The sequence below is a fragment of the Rhinoraja longicauda genome, unplaced genomic scaffold, assembly GCF_053455715.1.
Source record: "Rhinoraja longicauda isolate Sanriku21f unplaced genomic scaffold, sRhiLon1.1 Scf000086, whole genome shotgun sequence".
In the NCBI taxonomy this organism is placed as follows: Eukaryota; Metazoa; Chordata; class Chondrichthyes; order Rajiformes; family Arhynchobatidae; genus Rhinoraja; species Rhinoraja longicauda.
In genome coordinates, this window is record NW_027601304.1 from 303,099 (window position 1) to 316,689 (window position 13,591).

The 13,591-nt window shown below is 49.6% G+C and overlaps 1 pseudogene across 1 annotated transcript in view; it reads right to left on the minus strand.

Annotated features, from left to right (window-relative positions):
• LOC144589896 (NACHT, LRR and PYD domains-containing protein 3-like) overlaps positions 1–10,874 on the minus strand; it is a 34,968-nt pseudogene extending 24,094 nt beyond the window's left edge. The window contains exons 1-3 of the transcript XR_013546054.1: positions 10,818–10,874; positions 6,480–6,560; positions 1,508–1,792 (exon numbers count right to left, since the gene is read on the minus strand). The product of XR_013546054.1 is annotated as an NACHT, LRR and PYD domains-containing protein 3-like (transcript). The remainder of the gene's footprint in view (positions 1–1,507; positions 1,793–6,479; positions 6,561–10,817) is intronic.
• Positions 10,875–13,591: the final 2,717 nt, after the last annotated feature.

A 13,591-nucleotide genomic window follows, 5' to 3' on the forward strand; every position in this document is an offset into this window, starting at 1 on the left:
AAAACTGAGGTGAGAAGGAACTTTTTCACCCAGAGTGTTGTGAATTTGTAGAATTGTCTGCCACTGAAGGCAGTGGAAGTCAAATCACTGGATGGATTTAAGAGAGAGTTAGATAGAACTCTAGGGGCTAGTGAAATCGAGGGATATGGGGAGAAGGCAGGCACGGGTTATTCATTGGGGGCGATCAGCCATGATCACAATGAATGGCAGTGCTGTCTCGAAGGGCCGAATAGCCTCCTCCTGCACCGGTTTTCTATGTTTTATATGTTTTCTATGTTTATGCGTTCAGTTCTGGACACCCTGTTATAGGAAAGATGTTACCAAACTGGAAATGGTGCGAAGAAGCTTTAAGAGCATGTTGCCAGTACTCGAGGGCCTGAATGACATGGAGAGGTTGAGCATGCGAGGACTTTATTCTTTGGAGCGCAGGAGGACGAGGGATGATCTTATTGAGTTGGATAAGTTCGTGAGGGGAGTGGATAGTGTCTTAGACACACAGCAGGGGAATGAAGAACCAGAGAAAATAGATTTAAGGTTAGTGGATAAAGATTTCATAGGAGTCTGGGGAGAATGTTTTCACAGATCATGGGGACATATGGGACAAGCTACCGGAGGGGGTAGTTGGGGCAGTTGTTTCCACAACATTTAAAATATATTTGCACAGGTTTAGAAGGGTACGGACCAAATGCAGGCAGGTGGGACCAGTACAGATGGGGCAACATGGGCCGAAGAACCTGTTTCATTGCTGCACGAGTCCATGATTTTATGATTTGGATTAATGAAGCCAAACCTGGAGATGATACATAGAACATAGAATAGTGCAGCACGGGAACTGGCCCTTAGATCCCCCATATCTGCACTAACAATATCATGACAATTTGAACTAATCCCATCTACTTGCTCATGGACTGGATCCTTCTGTTCCCTGACTGTGTCAGTCATGCGTCAGTCTAAACAGCGTTTCCACCAGGTCCTCAGGAACGGACCAAAGGCTGCGTAAAAAACTTGTCCAGCATGCCCCCTTTAAACATTCCTCTCTCCAGTAAGAGTCATCCCCACCCTGGGAACAAGACTGACAATGTCTATGCCCCTTTTATCCTATACTCCTATTAGGCATCCACTCAGCCTTCATTACTCAGAGAAAACAATCCAATCTTTGTCTGCCTTCATTCAGATCATATTTGCAACTGATGTGTATTCTAGTGGAGCTTTTGACAGCTTTCCTCATGATTCACAATTCTGCAAATAGTTTGAATGTTTTTGAACTTACTAACTCGACCACCTACGTTTTTGTCCAAATCATAGAGATGATCAGAAGTTGCAGAGGTTCCAGAACTGATCCTCGCAGAAAACGGTAGCGTCATTAACCAAGTCAGTATAACACTGCTCCACCACCATTCCTCTCTCCTGTTTCCCCTCGCCCTAACTACTTAGTTTTCTTTTTCTCTTTTCTCTCCCTGCAGTCTTCACCATTCTGCAGCATTCCCTCCCCACCCATGTCACTCACCTGCTCCTTGGATGAGACTCGATGATTCCTTGCTTGATATTTCTCGGTCATGATGGATTTCGCCACTTGGGTCAGTTCCAGGGCTGTGAACCATGTCTCCTATTCCTCTCCCTCTGGGCTGACATTCCTCCCTTTCCTCTTCGGCGGGTTCACATTCCATTGAGGTTCTGCTCTCCATCCGACTTTGCTTTTCTGTCGTTATTCCTGTGTTCTGACCATCTTTCTTTGAAGAGGTGCCTGGCCAAATTCTTTTGAGGAACTTGCCAGCTTGAGTTAATTTCCCACCTGAAAAAAAACATTAAGTGTAGGTTGCAGAGCATTTTCAAATCGAGACCCACAGGTTCGGAATAACTGGTAGCAATTTGAGCTGGCTTTCTGGGGCAAGTGGAAGTGAATGATTGTCTTAGAAACATAGCACGAAAACAGGCCCTTTGGCCCAACCTAACTAAAATGCCCCATCTATGCTAGTCCCATCAGTACGTTTGACCATAATCTCTCTAAACCACTCTGTCCAAATGTCTTTTGAGGAAAAGATTTAATAGGAATCTGAGGGGTGCCTTTTTCACACAGAGGGTGGCGGGTGTCTAGAACAAGCTTCCAGAGGAGGTAGTTGGAGCAGGGACTATCCCAACTTTTAACAAACACTTGGACAGGTTCATGGATAGGACAGGTTTGGAGGGATATGGGCCAAACGCGGGCAGGTGGGACTGGTGCAGCTGGGACATGTTGGCCGGTGTGGGCAAGTTGGGCAGAAGGGCCTTTTTCCACTCTGTATCACTCTATAACTCTCTGACATGTTATTATTCTGCCCGCTTCAATTTACTACCACGGACAGCTTGTTCCATATGCCCACCAATCTGTGAGAAGATGTTAACCCTCAGGTTCCTATTAAATGGTTCCCCTCCCATCAAAGGCGCCCGCCCTTTGGATTCTTCAACTCTGAGGAAAAATACCTGTGCGTACACCCTTTCTATTTCCCCCATTATTTCATACATCTCTATTAAATCAGCCTTCAATCTCAATATGTCATCATACTTAATTTCACATGTTCCTGGGTACAGCGAAATGCATTGTTTTGCACATAACCCGGTAATATCATACAGTAGAACTCGCCTCGGCTGTACACAAGAGTCACCGCGTTAATCAAACAGATCTAACTGCTGCTCGCAGCAGCGAACCAGGTCGGCCGCTGCACGTGGCCACAGACGCCACCCCACCCCATCCCCCCCGCCCCCCTTTGTTCTCACCGTCCCCGATGGTTCCCCTTTTGTTACCGGCGATCTCCCCTTGGTCCCCCTGTTTCCGGTGGACCTCTGCCCGGTCCCACATTTCTTCTGGGCTACCTCATCACCTTCCCCCCACCCCGCCGAGTCCCTCCTCTCCTGTCGTCCTGCAATCTGGAATGGGCCAACATTCCCTCCTGAACTTTTCAACTGAGCTGGGGAGGACAACGTGTTTTTTTAGACAGACCCAAGAGCACCACACTGGAGATGAACAAATAATAATGGCTCCTGCTCTAGCCTGCCCAACCTTTTTCTATAGCTCATGTCCTGGGGTACTAGGTACATCCTCGTAAATCTTATTTGCACATCCTTCCATCTTAATGCTATCTTTTCTGAAATAGGGTGACTAAACTGAACAGAGTACAAGTGCAGCCCATGTCTTGTCCAACGGTAACATATGTTCCAGCTTCTATATTGAATTTCCCGAATCATTCAGCCCAGCGTGCTAAAGGCCACCTTCTCCACTATTTACCCGTTATGCCATCTTTTGGGGAATTGTTTTGTACTCCTGGATTCTCTCCAGGGGGCTCCCTTTCAACGTGAATGTCATATTCTGGTTCGACTTCTCAAACTTACATGTCCAAAAATGCTAATTATACCTTGACATCCCCATTGAATTAATTTCTTCAGACGAGACAGTACTGGGCCCATCAGGGATCCCAAGTGGCGCACCATTCATAGAATTCCAGTCCGAAAAGCAATCTTCCACCATCATTCTGTTTCCAACCATCAAGCCAATTCTGTATCCAGTTAGGCATCTCCCCAAGGACACCATACGATCTAACACACCACAGGGAATCTTATATGCTGAAATCTGTATAGACTATGTCTCTGGCTCTGCCCTCATCAACCTTCTCAGGTACATCTTCAAAAGAGCCATTCAAATTCGTGAAACCTCCAAAGCCAAAACAATGGTGACTATCCCCAATATCTGTCTTTTCAAATGCACATACATCTTATATCCTCTCCCATAACTGTCTTACCACAAACATTCGGCTTATTCATCTATAGTTTATGCTTCACGTGGTTCCCAGTCTTGAGCTATCAGATTTTTCTTTGCAACACTTCTCAAACAGAAGCACAGCATTATCTACCCTCAAATATTCCGCACTTCACCGACGGTTAACGACGATTCACATATCTCAGCCAAGGCTCCTGCAATTTATTCTCGAACTTTCAATAACGGCCTTAGATACATCTAATCACAGACCCCAGAGATTTACGTATCTTCATACGGTTAACGACATCCAGCACCACCTCGACTGTAATACAACTGCACTCAAGACTTCAAGCCTTCCTCCTTGGTAAAGACAGAGGAGGAATTATAATTGAAGACCTTTCCCATCTCCTGCAGCTCTACACACAGGTGATCATTGAGGATATCCTTTCACTCTCCAGTTACCCCTTTTCCTTTAATATACTTGGAAAATATATTTGCCTTCTCCTTAATTATAAGAGCCACCTTGTGCACACATTTTTGCCCTACTGATTTCGTTCTTAAGTATGCTAAAGTATCCAAGTATTCCTGATTTTCGCCTTTCAGTTATCTCTCACACTTCTACCAGGAAAGCATTGATCCGAGCAGCCTATACCTAACCCATGTCTCATTTTCCCTAACCAGAGCCTCAATTTCTCTCATCATCAAGGGTTCCTTACTTGTCCTTCACTGGCAACATGCATATCTTGAAATCTCACTATCACAATTTAAAGACTTCCCCTTTCAGATGCCCCTTTGCCCACATACAACTTACTCCAATCACTGTTCCTATTTCATACCGTCACCACCCAATGTAGAATTTTATATTGAAGGCCAGAACTGTTCTTTTACACAGGGTTTCAAAGCTAATTGAATTGTTGTGATTGGTCACAAAGTGCTCGTCCACTGACAGCTCAGTTTGAACTGTCTGAATACTACTTTGGATTGCGTCTCCCAGCCAATCAGTTTAAACCCTCCTTTGCAGAACTTTCAAAACTGGCCACACGGATGGATGTTAGTCTCCTTCCAGTTCAGGTTCCTCATCTACAGGTCACCTCTCTCCCCGAAAAGATCCAAATTGTTGAAATATCTGACTATCCGACCCTTGCACCAACTCCTCAGTCGTGCATTCGTTTTAACTGGACGTGCATGAACGTCACGTACTGAAATACTGTGAAAAGCTTGGTTTTGCATGTAATCCAAAAGGATCAGATATACCACACACAGATATAATAGGTTGAAACTCAAGAACAGACGGAGCAAAGGTTAAGATACAGAGTGCAGAATGTAGTTTGCAGCATTGTAGCACATCAGTCCCTTACACAAAGTCCAATGTCCTTGATGCGGTATGCGTAAATAGTTAAAAAAGTAAATTCGGAGAACAGGAATACATCCCTGGCATCTAAAGGGTCTCGACCGAAAGGTCACCCATTCCTTCTATCCAGAGATGCTGCCTGACCCGCTGCTTTATTCCAGCATTTTGTATTTACCCCAGCTTCTGCGAGGTTCGTTCACAAATTTGATAAGAGCGTAGAAGCCCTCGAATCAGGTGCTATGTTATGTCCAGATATCCAATATAAAATTTGGATGATTGTTACTTTCGAGATAATCTGATAATTTTGTTCCAAGTATTAGCGATTTTAGCCTTTCTGCCAAAATTTACATTTCTACCCCCGCAACTGGATTTGAACCAGCATTTGTGTAGACGGAGACATTACATTTCATATTTAATCATGATACGGGCAAGTTGACGCATGTTGGAGGGATAAATAAAACCAGGATATTCATCATGAATGACAGGGCCTATAGACCGCTGAGAAACACCCGTACAAATCCATAGATCCCTAAAGTCAGCAGTGCACACGAAGACAACATTTAGCATTCTTGTCATCAGCTGCAGCATCGAATACAACTGCAGGGAGGCCTTGTTACAAATTTACATGGAGTTGATTAAGCCTTAATTTGGAGGAGTGTGTGCAATTCTGATCTCCATACTGTGGGATGGATGCCTTTGCACTGGAGAAGCTACAGAGGAGATCCATCAGGATATTGCTTGGAAATGAATATTTCAAATATCAACTGAGACTGGAGTGATTTAAGTGGTCTTCCTTGAAGCTGGGGCAGACAAGCAGTGATCTGATAGATGTACAGAATACTACGAGAAGCAACGTTGATGGAAAAATAGTTTTCTCCATAGTAGAGGTGGTTAACACTAGGGGGCATCGATTTAATGCGTGGACCATGAGGTTTACAGGATGATCTTTCAGGAAGAATCTTTCAGTAGTGATGACTGCAGCTAGGACACACTGCCTGAGGTGGTGAGGTGGTGGCTGGTACTCTGTCACAACATTGTAGGAGCATCTGGGCGTCCATTCCAAATGCAAATGGATCGCAGGTGATAGACTACTAGTGCTCAGTAATGGGATTAATGCAGAGAAATTGTCAGGTGGCAGATGGGTCAAAGGCTCATTTCTGCTCAGAATCTGATTCTGGACTCTGATATTATAACGTTTGCGGCTAATCAAATAATTTGTTTCTAAAAAGAGTGCTGATATATCAGACAATTCCTGCATCCGCCCACCTGTAACGGTGATATCCCTGGAGATGTCAACTCTCTGTTTTCACCCCCATCCCTAGTCCCACTTCCATGTCTTACAACAGGTGTCCACGCACTGTCAGGGCAACATATACATTTCACAGAAGGCTCACAAACCTTTTTGTTTTGTTGATGTAGAGGTCACTGCATCACCTCTTTCAGCCATGATGTCGTCAGGCGTTCGCAAACTCTGTAGCTCTGAAATAAACAATATTAACAGAACCATCAGGTGACAATTAAATGTGAAGAAAGACATTGCCTTGTGAACCAACAAACAGCATTACAGTGCAGCGGAGGTGTGGAAAACACTCCATCCAAACAAGGTATACGCCTGCAAATTAACAAAACATAAAAGTAGGATTAGTCCACCTAGCTATTCATGTCTGCCCTGACATCCAAAGATCCCTGATCTATCCAAGGCAGCAATTCATCATTTGTGCCAGATCCCTGAAGCTTTCAAACCCCTGATCACCGTATCACTATTCCAGACCAAACACGGTCAATCCCCAACATACACACCTCACCTGTTTGGAGGCTTCAACTCACAGAGAAAGAGGAAAAATACCCACTAATGGGGAATTACTGTCCACTCTGCTGGCCCTATTCTTACCACAAGGTGAGAAGGAACTTTTTAATCCAGAGATTTGTGAATTTGTGGCATTCTCTGCCAGAGGGCAGTAGAGGCCAAATCACTGGATGAATTTAAGAGAGAGTAAGATCGAGCTGAATCGGGTTACTGATTGTGGATGATCAGCCATGATCACAATGAATGGCGGTGTTGGCTTGAAGGGGCAAATGGCCTCCTCCTGCACCTATTTTCTATGTTTCTAACCTTGCCATCCAGGATAAAGGCTTCTACACCACCATGTTACCTATTGCCAAATCCCCACTGGCTGGAACGGGAAATAAAACATTTCATGGGCCAACTACAAACGTCCCAACTCTACTGGAAACTGTAGTCCCCACTGCTCCCATGGCACATTCCAGCGCCATCCCTAGAGTGTCCATTCCAGAATAGAAGGATATCACATGCCTAGACTCTGCAGGGTCTCCATGATGTCAGGTATCTGTGTGCAATAACCACCACCAGTCCCACTTCACAGGAGAATAATCCGTCTCATCTCGACAGGACGCTGCCCAAACCCGCCCAAAGGTTCACAGGACGGCGTTACCGGGAGGGAGCTGGAGAAGTCAGGGGCGAGGAGTGGCCCAGTAGGTGGGTGAACTGGGTTCATGCCTACAGCTCCTTCAGGGTAGATGGAGGCGCCCCGCGGGACACAAAGATGGTTAAGGACAGGGAGGTCTGTTCACAGGAACTGCACCAGCACATCAAGCTCGTGGGCAGACAGGATTTAGACTTTGAAAATGGCAATGCCTGCATGTGTAATATGTGCTAAAACAATTTCACTCTGCAGTTGCACATTGAATTACCGAACTGTTGACTAAACATCTGTTCCTCTCAGCGCTCAGCTCTCCAATTGATTCATCCTCAACAAACAGAGATTATCCTTTGCTATCTTGCAGACATTCTCTATTATGCTCTCGTGGCGGCGCCTAACGGCAGCGGCTGACTAGCAGTCTGTCCGTCTTTTTTTTGTTGTGTGTCGGTGTTGGGATGGTTTTTATATATTTTTTTTGGTTGTGTATGTGTGGGAGGGGGTGGTGGGGTGGTGGTGTGGGTGGGTGGGGGGGGGACTTTTCTCTTCCTCACGGCGCGGGGTGCGGCTCGGCTGTGGGGCCTAACATCCCCCGGTGCGGCTTGGCCGCTGGACTTTACATCCCGGTGCGGCTTGGCCGCTGGACTTTACATCCCGGCGCGGCTTGGCCGCTGGACTTACATCGCCCGGTGCAGCTCGGCTGCGGGGCTTAACATCGCCCGGTGCAACTCGGCTGCGGGGCTTAACATCGCCCGGTGCAGCTCGGCTGCGGGGCTTAACATCGCCCGGTGCAGCTCGGCTGCGGGGCTTAACATCGCCCGGTGCAGCTCGGCTGCGGGACTTTACATCGCCCGGTGCGGCTCGACCACGGGACTTTTCACCGCTGGTGCGGCTCGGCTGCGGGACTTTTCACCGCTGGTGCGGCTCGACCACGGGACTTGACATCGCCCGGTGCGGCTCGACCACGGGACTTAGCTGCGCAAGGCTTGGTCGCGGGCCTTTCATCGCCCGGTTCGGCCGCGAGACGTTTCAGCGCCCGGTGCGGGGAATGTGCGGGTCGGTCGGGGACGAGCTGTCTGTCCGTGGGCGTGGGGAAGAGAGTGGAAGTTTTGTTGCCTCCATCACAGTGAGGGGGTGTTTGGAGTCACTGTGATGGACGTTTGTGTTGGGGTTATGTGTCTTGTGTTCTTTTTTTTTCTATGACTGCTATGTAGTTTCGTTCGGTACTTCGGTACCGAACGACAAATAAAGCTCTGTTATACCTGTTATCATAGCTGAAAGATACAACTCTGCATTAAACGGCACTACGTCTGGTCCTGAACTATCCCAGCTGTGGACAGGTGATCTCTCCCTCCCTTTAAACAATCTCCAGCAATCTAAGTTAAAACATATTTGGTTATCTTAACGTTGTGCGTGATCTGGCCAAGTACAAATGACTGCCATTTTTCCTACAATGTAATAAAGACAATGTGTATTTACATTATTGATTAAAATAGTGAATGCAGAAAACAGTGGAAGTGCAATGGTGGATGATCCATTATCAGAATTGGGACTGTAATCAAATGCTGCTCAAACTGCTGAGTGTTTCCTGCATGTTGGCATTTTCTCTTTTTCCTTCAGATCTTCTGGAATAGCGATTTTTTTAAACTTCCATGCCCAAAAAACTGGTTGCAAAAGTCTCACATTACCTTACAGTGGTTAACAGATGTGTAATTTTCATACTTCCACTCACAAACCCAATAGTCCCAACTCATTTGAATAATGAAATGAGAACTGACATGTACAAAATGCATTCCATGTTGCAAATCTGAAATCCTCACAGTATCCTTTGCTCTTTCTCTCATTCTGCTGCACCTTGTCGAGGCAGTGAAGAAAGCCATTGGAATGTTGGCCTTCATTACAAGAGGAGTTGAGTACAGGAGCAAAGAGGTCCTTCTGCAGTTGTACCGGGCCCTGGTGAGACCGCACCCGGAGTACTGTGTGCAGGTTTGGTCTCCAAATTTGAGGAAGGATATTCTTGCTATTGAGGGAGTGCAGCGTAGGTTCACTAGATTAATTCCCGGAATGGCGGGACTGTCGTATGTTGAAAGGCTGGAGCAATTAGGCTTGTATACACTGGAATTTAGAAGGATGAGGGGGGATCTTATTGAAACATATAAGATAATTAGGGGATTGGACACATTAGAGGCAGGAAACATGTTCCCAATGTTGGGGGAGTCCAGAACAAGGGGCCACAGTTTAAGAATAAGGGGTCGGCCATTTAGAACGGAGATGAGGAAGAACTTTTTCAGTCAGAGAGTGGTGAATCTGTGGAATTCTCTGCCTCAGAGGGCAGTGGAGGCCAATTCTCTGAATACATTCAAGAGAGAGCTAGATAGAGCTCTTAAGGATAGCGGAGTGAGGGGGTATGGGGAGAAGGCAGGAACAGGGTACTGATTGAGAATGATCAGCCATGATCACATTGAATGGCGGTGCTGGCTCGAAGGGCCGAATGGCCTCCTCCTGCACCTATTGTCTATAAACTGCTGAGTGTTTCCAGCATGTTGGCATTTTCTCTTTTTCCTTCAGATCTTCTGGAATAGCGATTTTTTTAGCTTCCATTCCCATAAAACTAGTTGCAAAAGTCACACGTTACCTTACAGTGGTCAACAGATTTGTGTCATTTTCATACTTCCACTCACAAACCCAATAGTCCCAACTCATTTGAATAATGAAATGAGAACTGACATGTACAAAATGCATTCCATGTTGCAAATCTGAAATCCTCACAGTATCCTTTGCTCTTACTCTCATTCTGCTGCACCTTGTCCTCGGATCACTCAGTCTCAGCTGTGACCAAACGGCGATAACAATGTGCAACTCTCCTCACACAAAGGCCCAGGAAGGCCTTTACTCCGGCAACTGAGGAAGTGTTATCAGTAAAAATAACGGAACCCGGGAATAACAAGCTGATGGTTTCATTGTGAAACAGTGCCCTGAACATGCAGCCATTTTGTGAACCAAACTGGGCCATCTGCTTCCACAGCACCAGACCGCTCAGCGCCCTCAACACATCAACTGTTAGCTCCAACTTCACTCAACTCTGTGTGATTGTTGTGCAGCACCTGCACCAACACGTCCCATAACAACGCGCAGCTGGTGCTGGACATGACTTTCCTGCTTCAAACTCTCACCGGGACACATTTAGTCACAACAATCAATGCAAAGTCCTCACAACAACAAATCAAACTCAATGGGGAGATTTACCCGCAGTCCCAAGATTAGACCCGTCCACTGGGGGCCGGCGGCAAATACTCACCGATGGGAAGCGGCTGTCCCCGCCCGCCCGGACAGCGGGGTCCCTCTCCCCGCCCGCCCTGGATCCACGGAGCCGCATTGCGCCTGCGCCTGGGACTGTCCGGGGGCGGGGCCCGCGGGGACACTCCCCCTCGGCCTCCACCATTGGCTAAGGCAGTTGGCGGACACCGCCGACAACCAATGGGAGCAGAGGAGCGGGCCCGGTCTGAGCTGACGGTTGGAGGGTCAGGTGACCGGTGGCGGCGCGCGGGCGAGCGGGCGAGCGGCCGTTAAACCGTCTCCGCGCGAGGGGGCCGCGCCTGCGTGACGCGCACGCGCAGAGACGATCCGGGCGGTGACAGCGATTGACCGATTGCTGATTGACAGCGGCACCGCCCTGAATCTCCAGCGCCCTGAAACCCGGCTCAGCATCAGCTCAGCCCCGCCCCGCATCGCGGCCCCGCCCCCAACCCCCCCTCCATCTCTCTCTCTCTCTCCCTCTCTCTCTGTCAGGTGTGTGGGGGCTGGGGGTCAGGTGTGCAGGTGGTCACGTGTGTGGGGGCGGGTGGGGGTAAGGTGTGTCGGGGGTCAGAGTGATGTATGTAGGGGTCACGGGTGTCTGGGGGTGGGGGTCATGTGTGTAGGGGGTCACGTTTGTGTGGGGGGGCGGGGGTCAAGGGTCAGGTGTGTAGGGGGTCACGTTTGTGTGGGGGGCTCGGGGTCATGTGCATAGGATGTCACGTGTGGGGCAGATGGGGGTCAGGGGGCACCTCACACGTGACCCCCTACACACATGACCCCCAGCCGCCACACACACCTGACCCCCAGCCCCCCCACACACACAAGACCCCCTGACCCCCACACATGACCCCCTGACTCCCAGCCTCCCACACACCTGCCCCCCAAACACCTGACACCCAGCCCCCTGACCCCCACACACCTGACCCTCACCCCCAGACACACGGGACCCCCTACACACATGATCCCCTAACCCCCCCCCCCCACACACCTGACCCCGGGTTGGGTGGTTTGAGTGCCTGTTTGATGCTTTTATTGTTGGACTGTGTTTTTGGGGGTTTTGGGGTTGTGTGATTTGAATGCCTATTTAATGCTTTTATTGTTGGACTGTGTTTTGGGGGGTTTTGGGGTTGGGTAATTTGGGTGCCTGTTTAGTGCTTTTATTGTTGGACTGTGTTTTGGGGGGTTTTTTGGGGGTGTAATTTTGATGCTTATTTAATGCTTTTGTTGTTGGACTGTGGGTGATTGAATTAACATTTTGTTCAAGATGGCCGCGCCGTTGTGTTTGGCTGCCTGCCACTGTATGTTTCTTTTTTTTCCTAGTCAGATGTGCAGCACTTTGGTCAACGTGGGTTGTTTTTAAATGTGCTATACAAATAAATTGATTTGACTTGACTTGACACCCCCCTCACAAACCTGACCCCACATACGTCTGACCCCACGCCCCAGACACACGGGACACCCTACACACATAACCACTGACCCCCAACACATCTGGACCACCACCTGCCCCCACACACGTGACCCCCCGAGCCCCCACACATCTGACTCTCTGACCTCGGCACTCCTGACCCCTACCCCTAGACACACGTGACCCCTACACACATGACCCACTGACCCCCCCACACACCAGACCCCCAGCCCCCCCACACACACCTGACACCCGGAGGCCCACACACCTGACCCCCAGCCCCCACCCACCCGACCCGCAGCCCCCCACACATCAGCCCCCGCACACCTGACACCCAGCCCCCCAACAAATCTGACCCCCAGCCCCCACACACACCTGACCCCCGGACAGCCCACATACCTGATCCTCAGCTCTCACACACCTAACCCCCAGCCCCCACGCACCCGAACCGCAGCCCCCCACACACCAGCCCCCAGCCCCCGTACACCTGACCTCCAGCCCCCCAACATATCTGACCCCCAGCCCCCACACACACCTGACACCCATCCCCCCACACAGGTGATCCCCTGACTACCAGCCCCGCATGCACGTGACCACCTATACACATGAGCCCCTGACGCCCCACACACCTGACCCCCACCCCCCCACAAGCGTGACTCCCTACACACATGACCCACTGACCCCGACACACCTGACCCCCAACCGCCCCCACACTTGTGACCCCCTACACAAATGAACACCTGTGTCCCCACACACCTGGCCCCAGACCTCCCACCCACACGTGACCCCCAGACCCTGCACACACCTGACCCCCACCAGCCTCCACACACGTGACCCCCGACACACATGACCCTCTGAGCCCCCACACACCTAACCCCCAGACACACAACACACCTGACCCCAGCCCTCAAACACACCTGACCCCTGACCTCCACAAACGTGACCCCTTACACATATGGCCCCTGACCCCCAGCCCACCCAAATACCTGACCCCCTACACAAATGATCGCCTGACCCCCCATACACCTGACCCCACCTCCTCCACAAACGTGACCCACTACAAACCTGACCCCCCACCCCCCACACATGACCTCCTACAAACATGATCCCCTGACCCGCCACACACCTGTCCCCACCCCATCACACACGTCACTCCCTACACACCTGACCCCCCAGTCCCCACACACACCTGACCCCCGGACCCCTACACTGCTGACCCCCCAGCTCCCACACACCTGACCCCGAGCCCCCCCATACACCTGACCCCCAGCCGCACCTACACACCTGACCCCCAGCCCCCACATACACCTGACCCCCAGCCCCCAGGTACACCTGACCCCAGCCCCACACACACCTGACATCCAGCT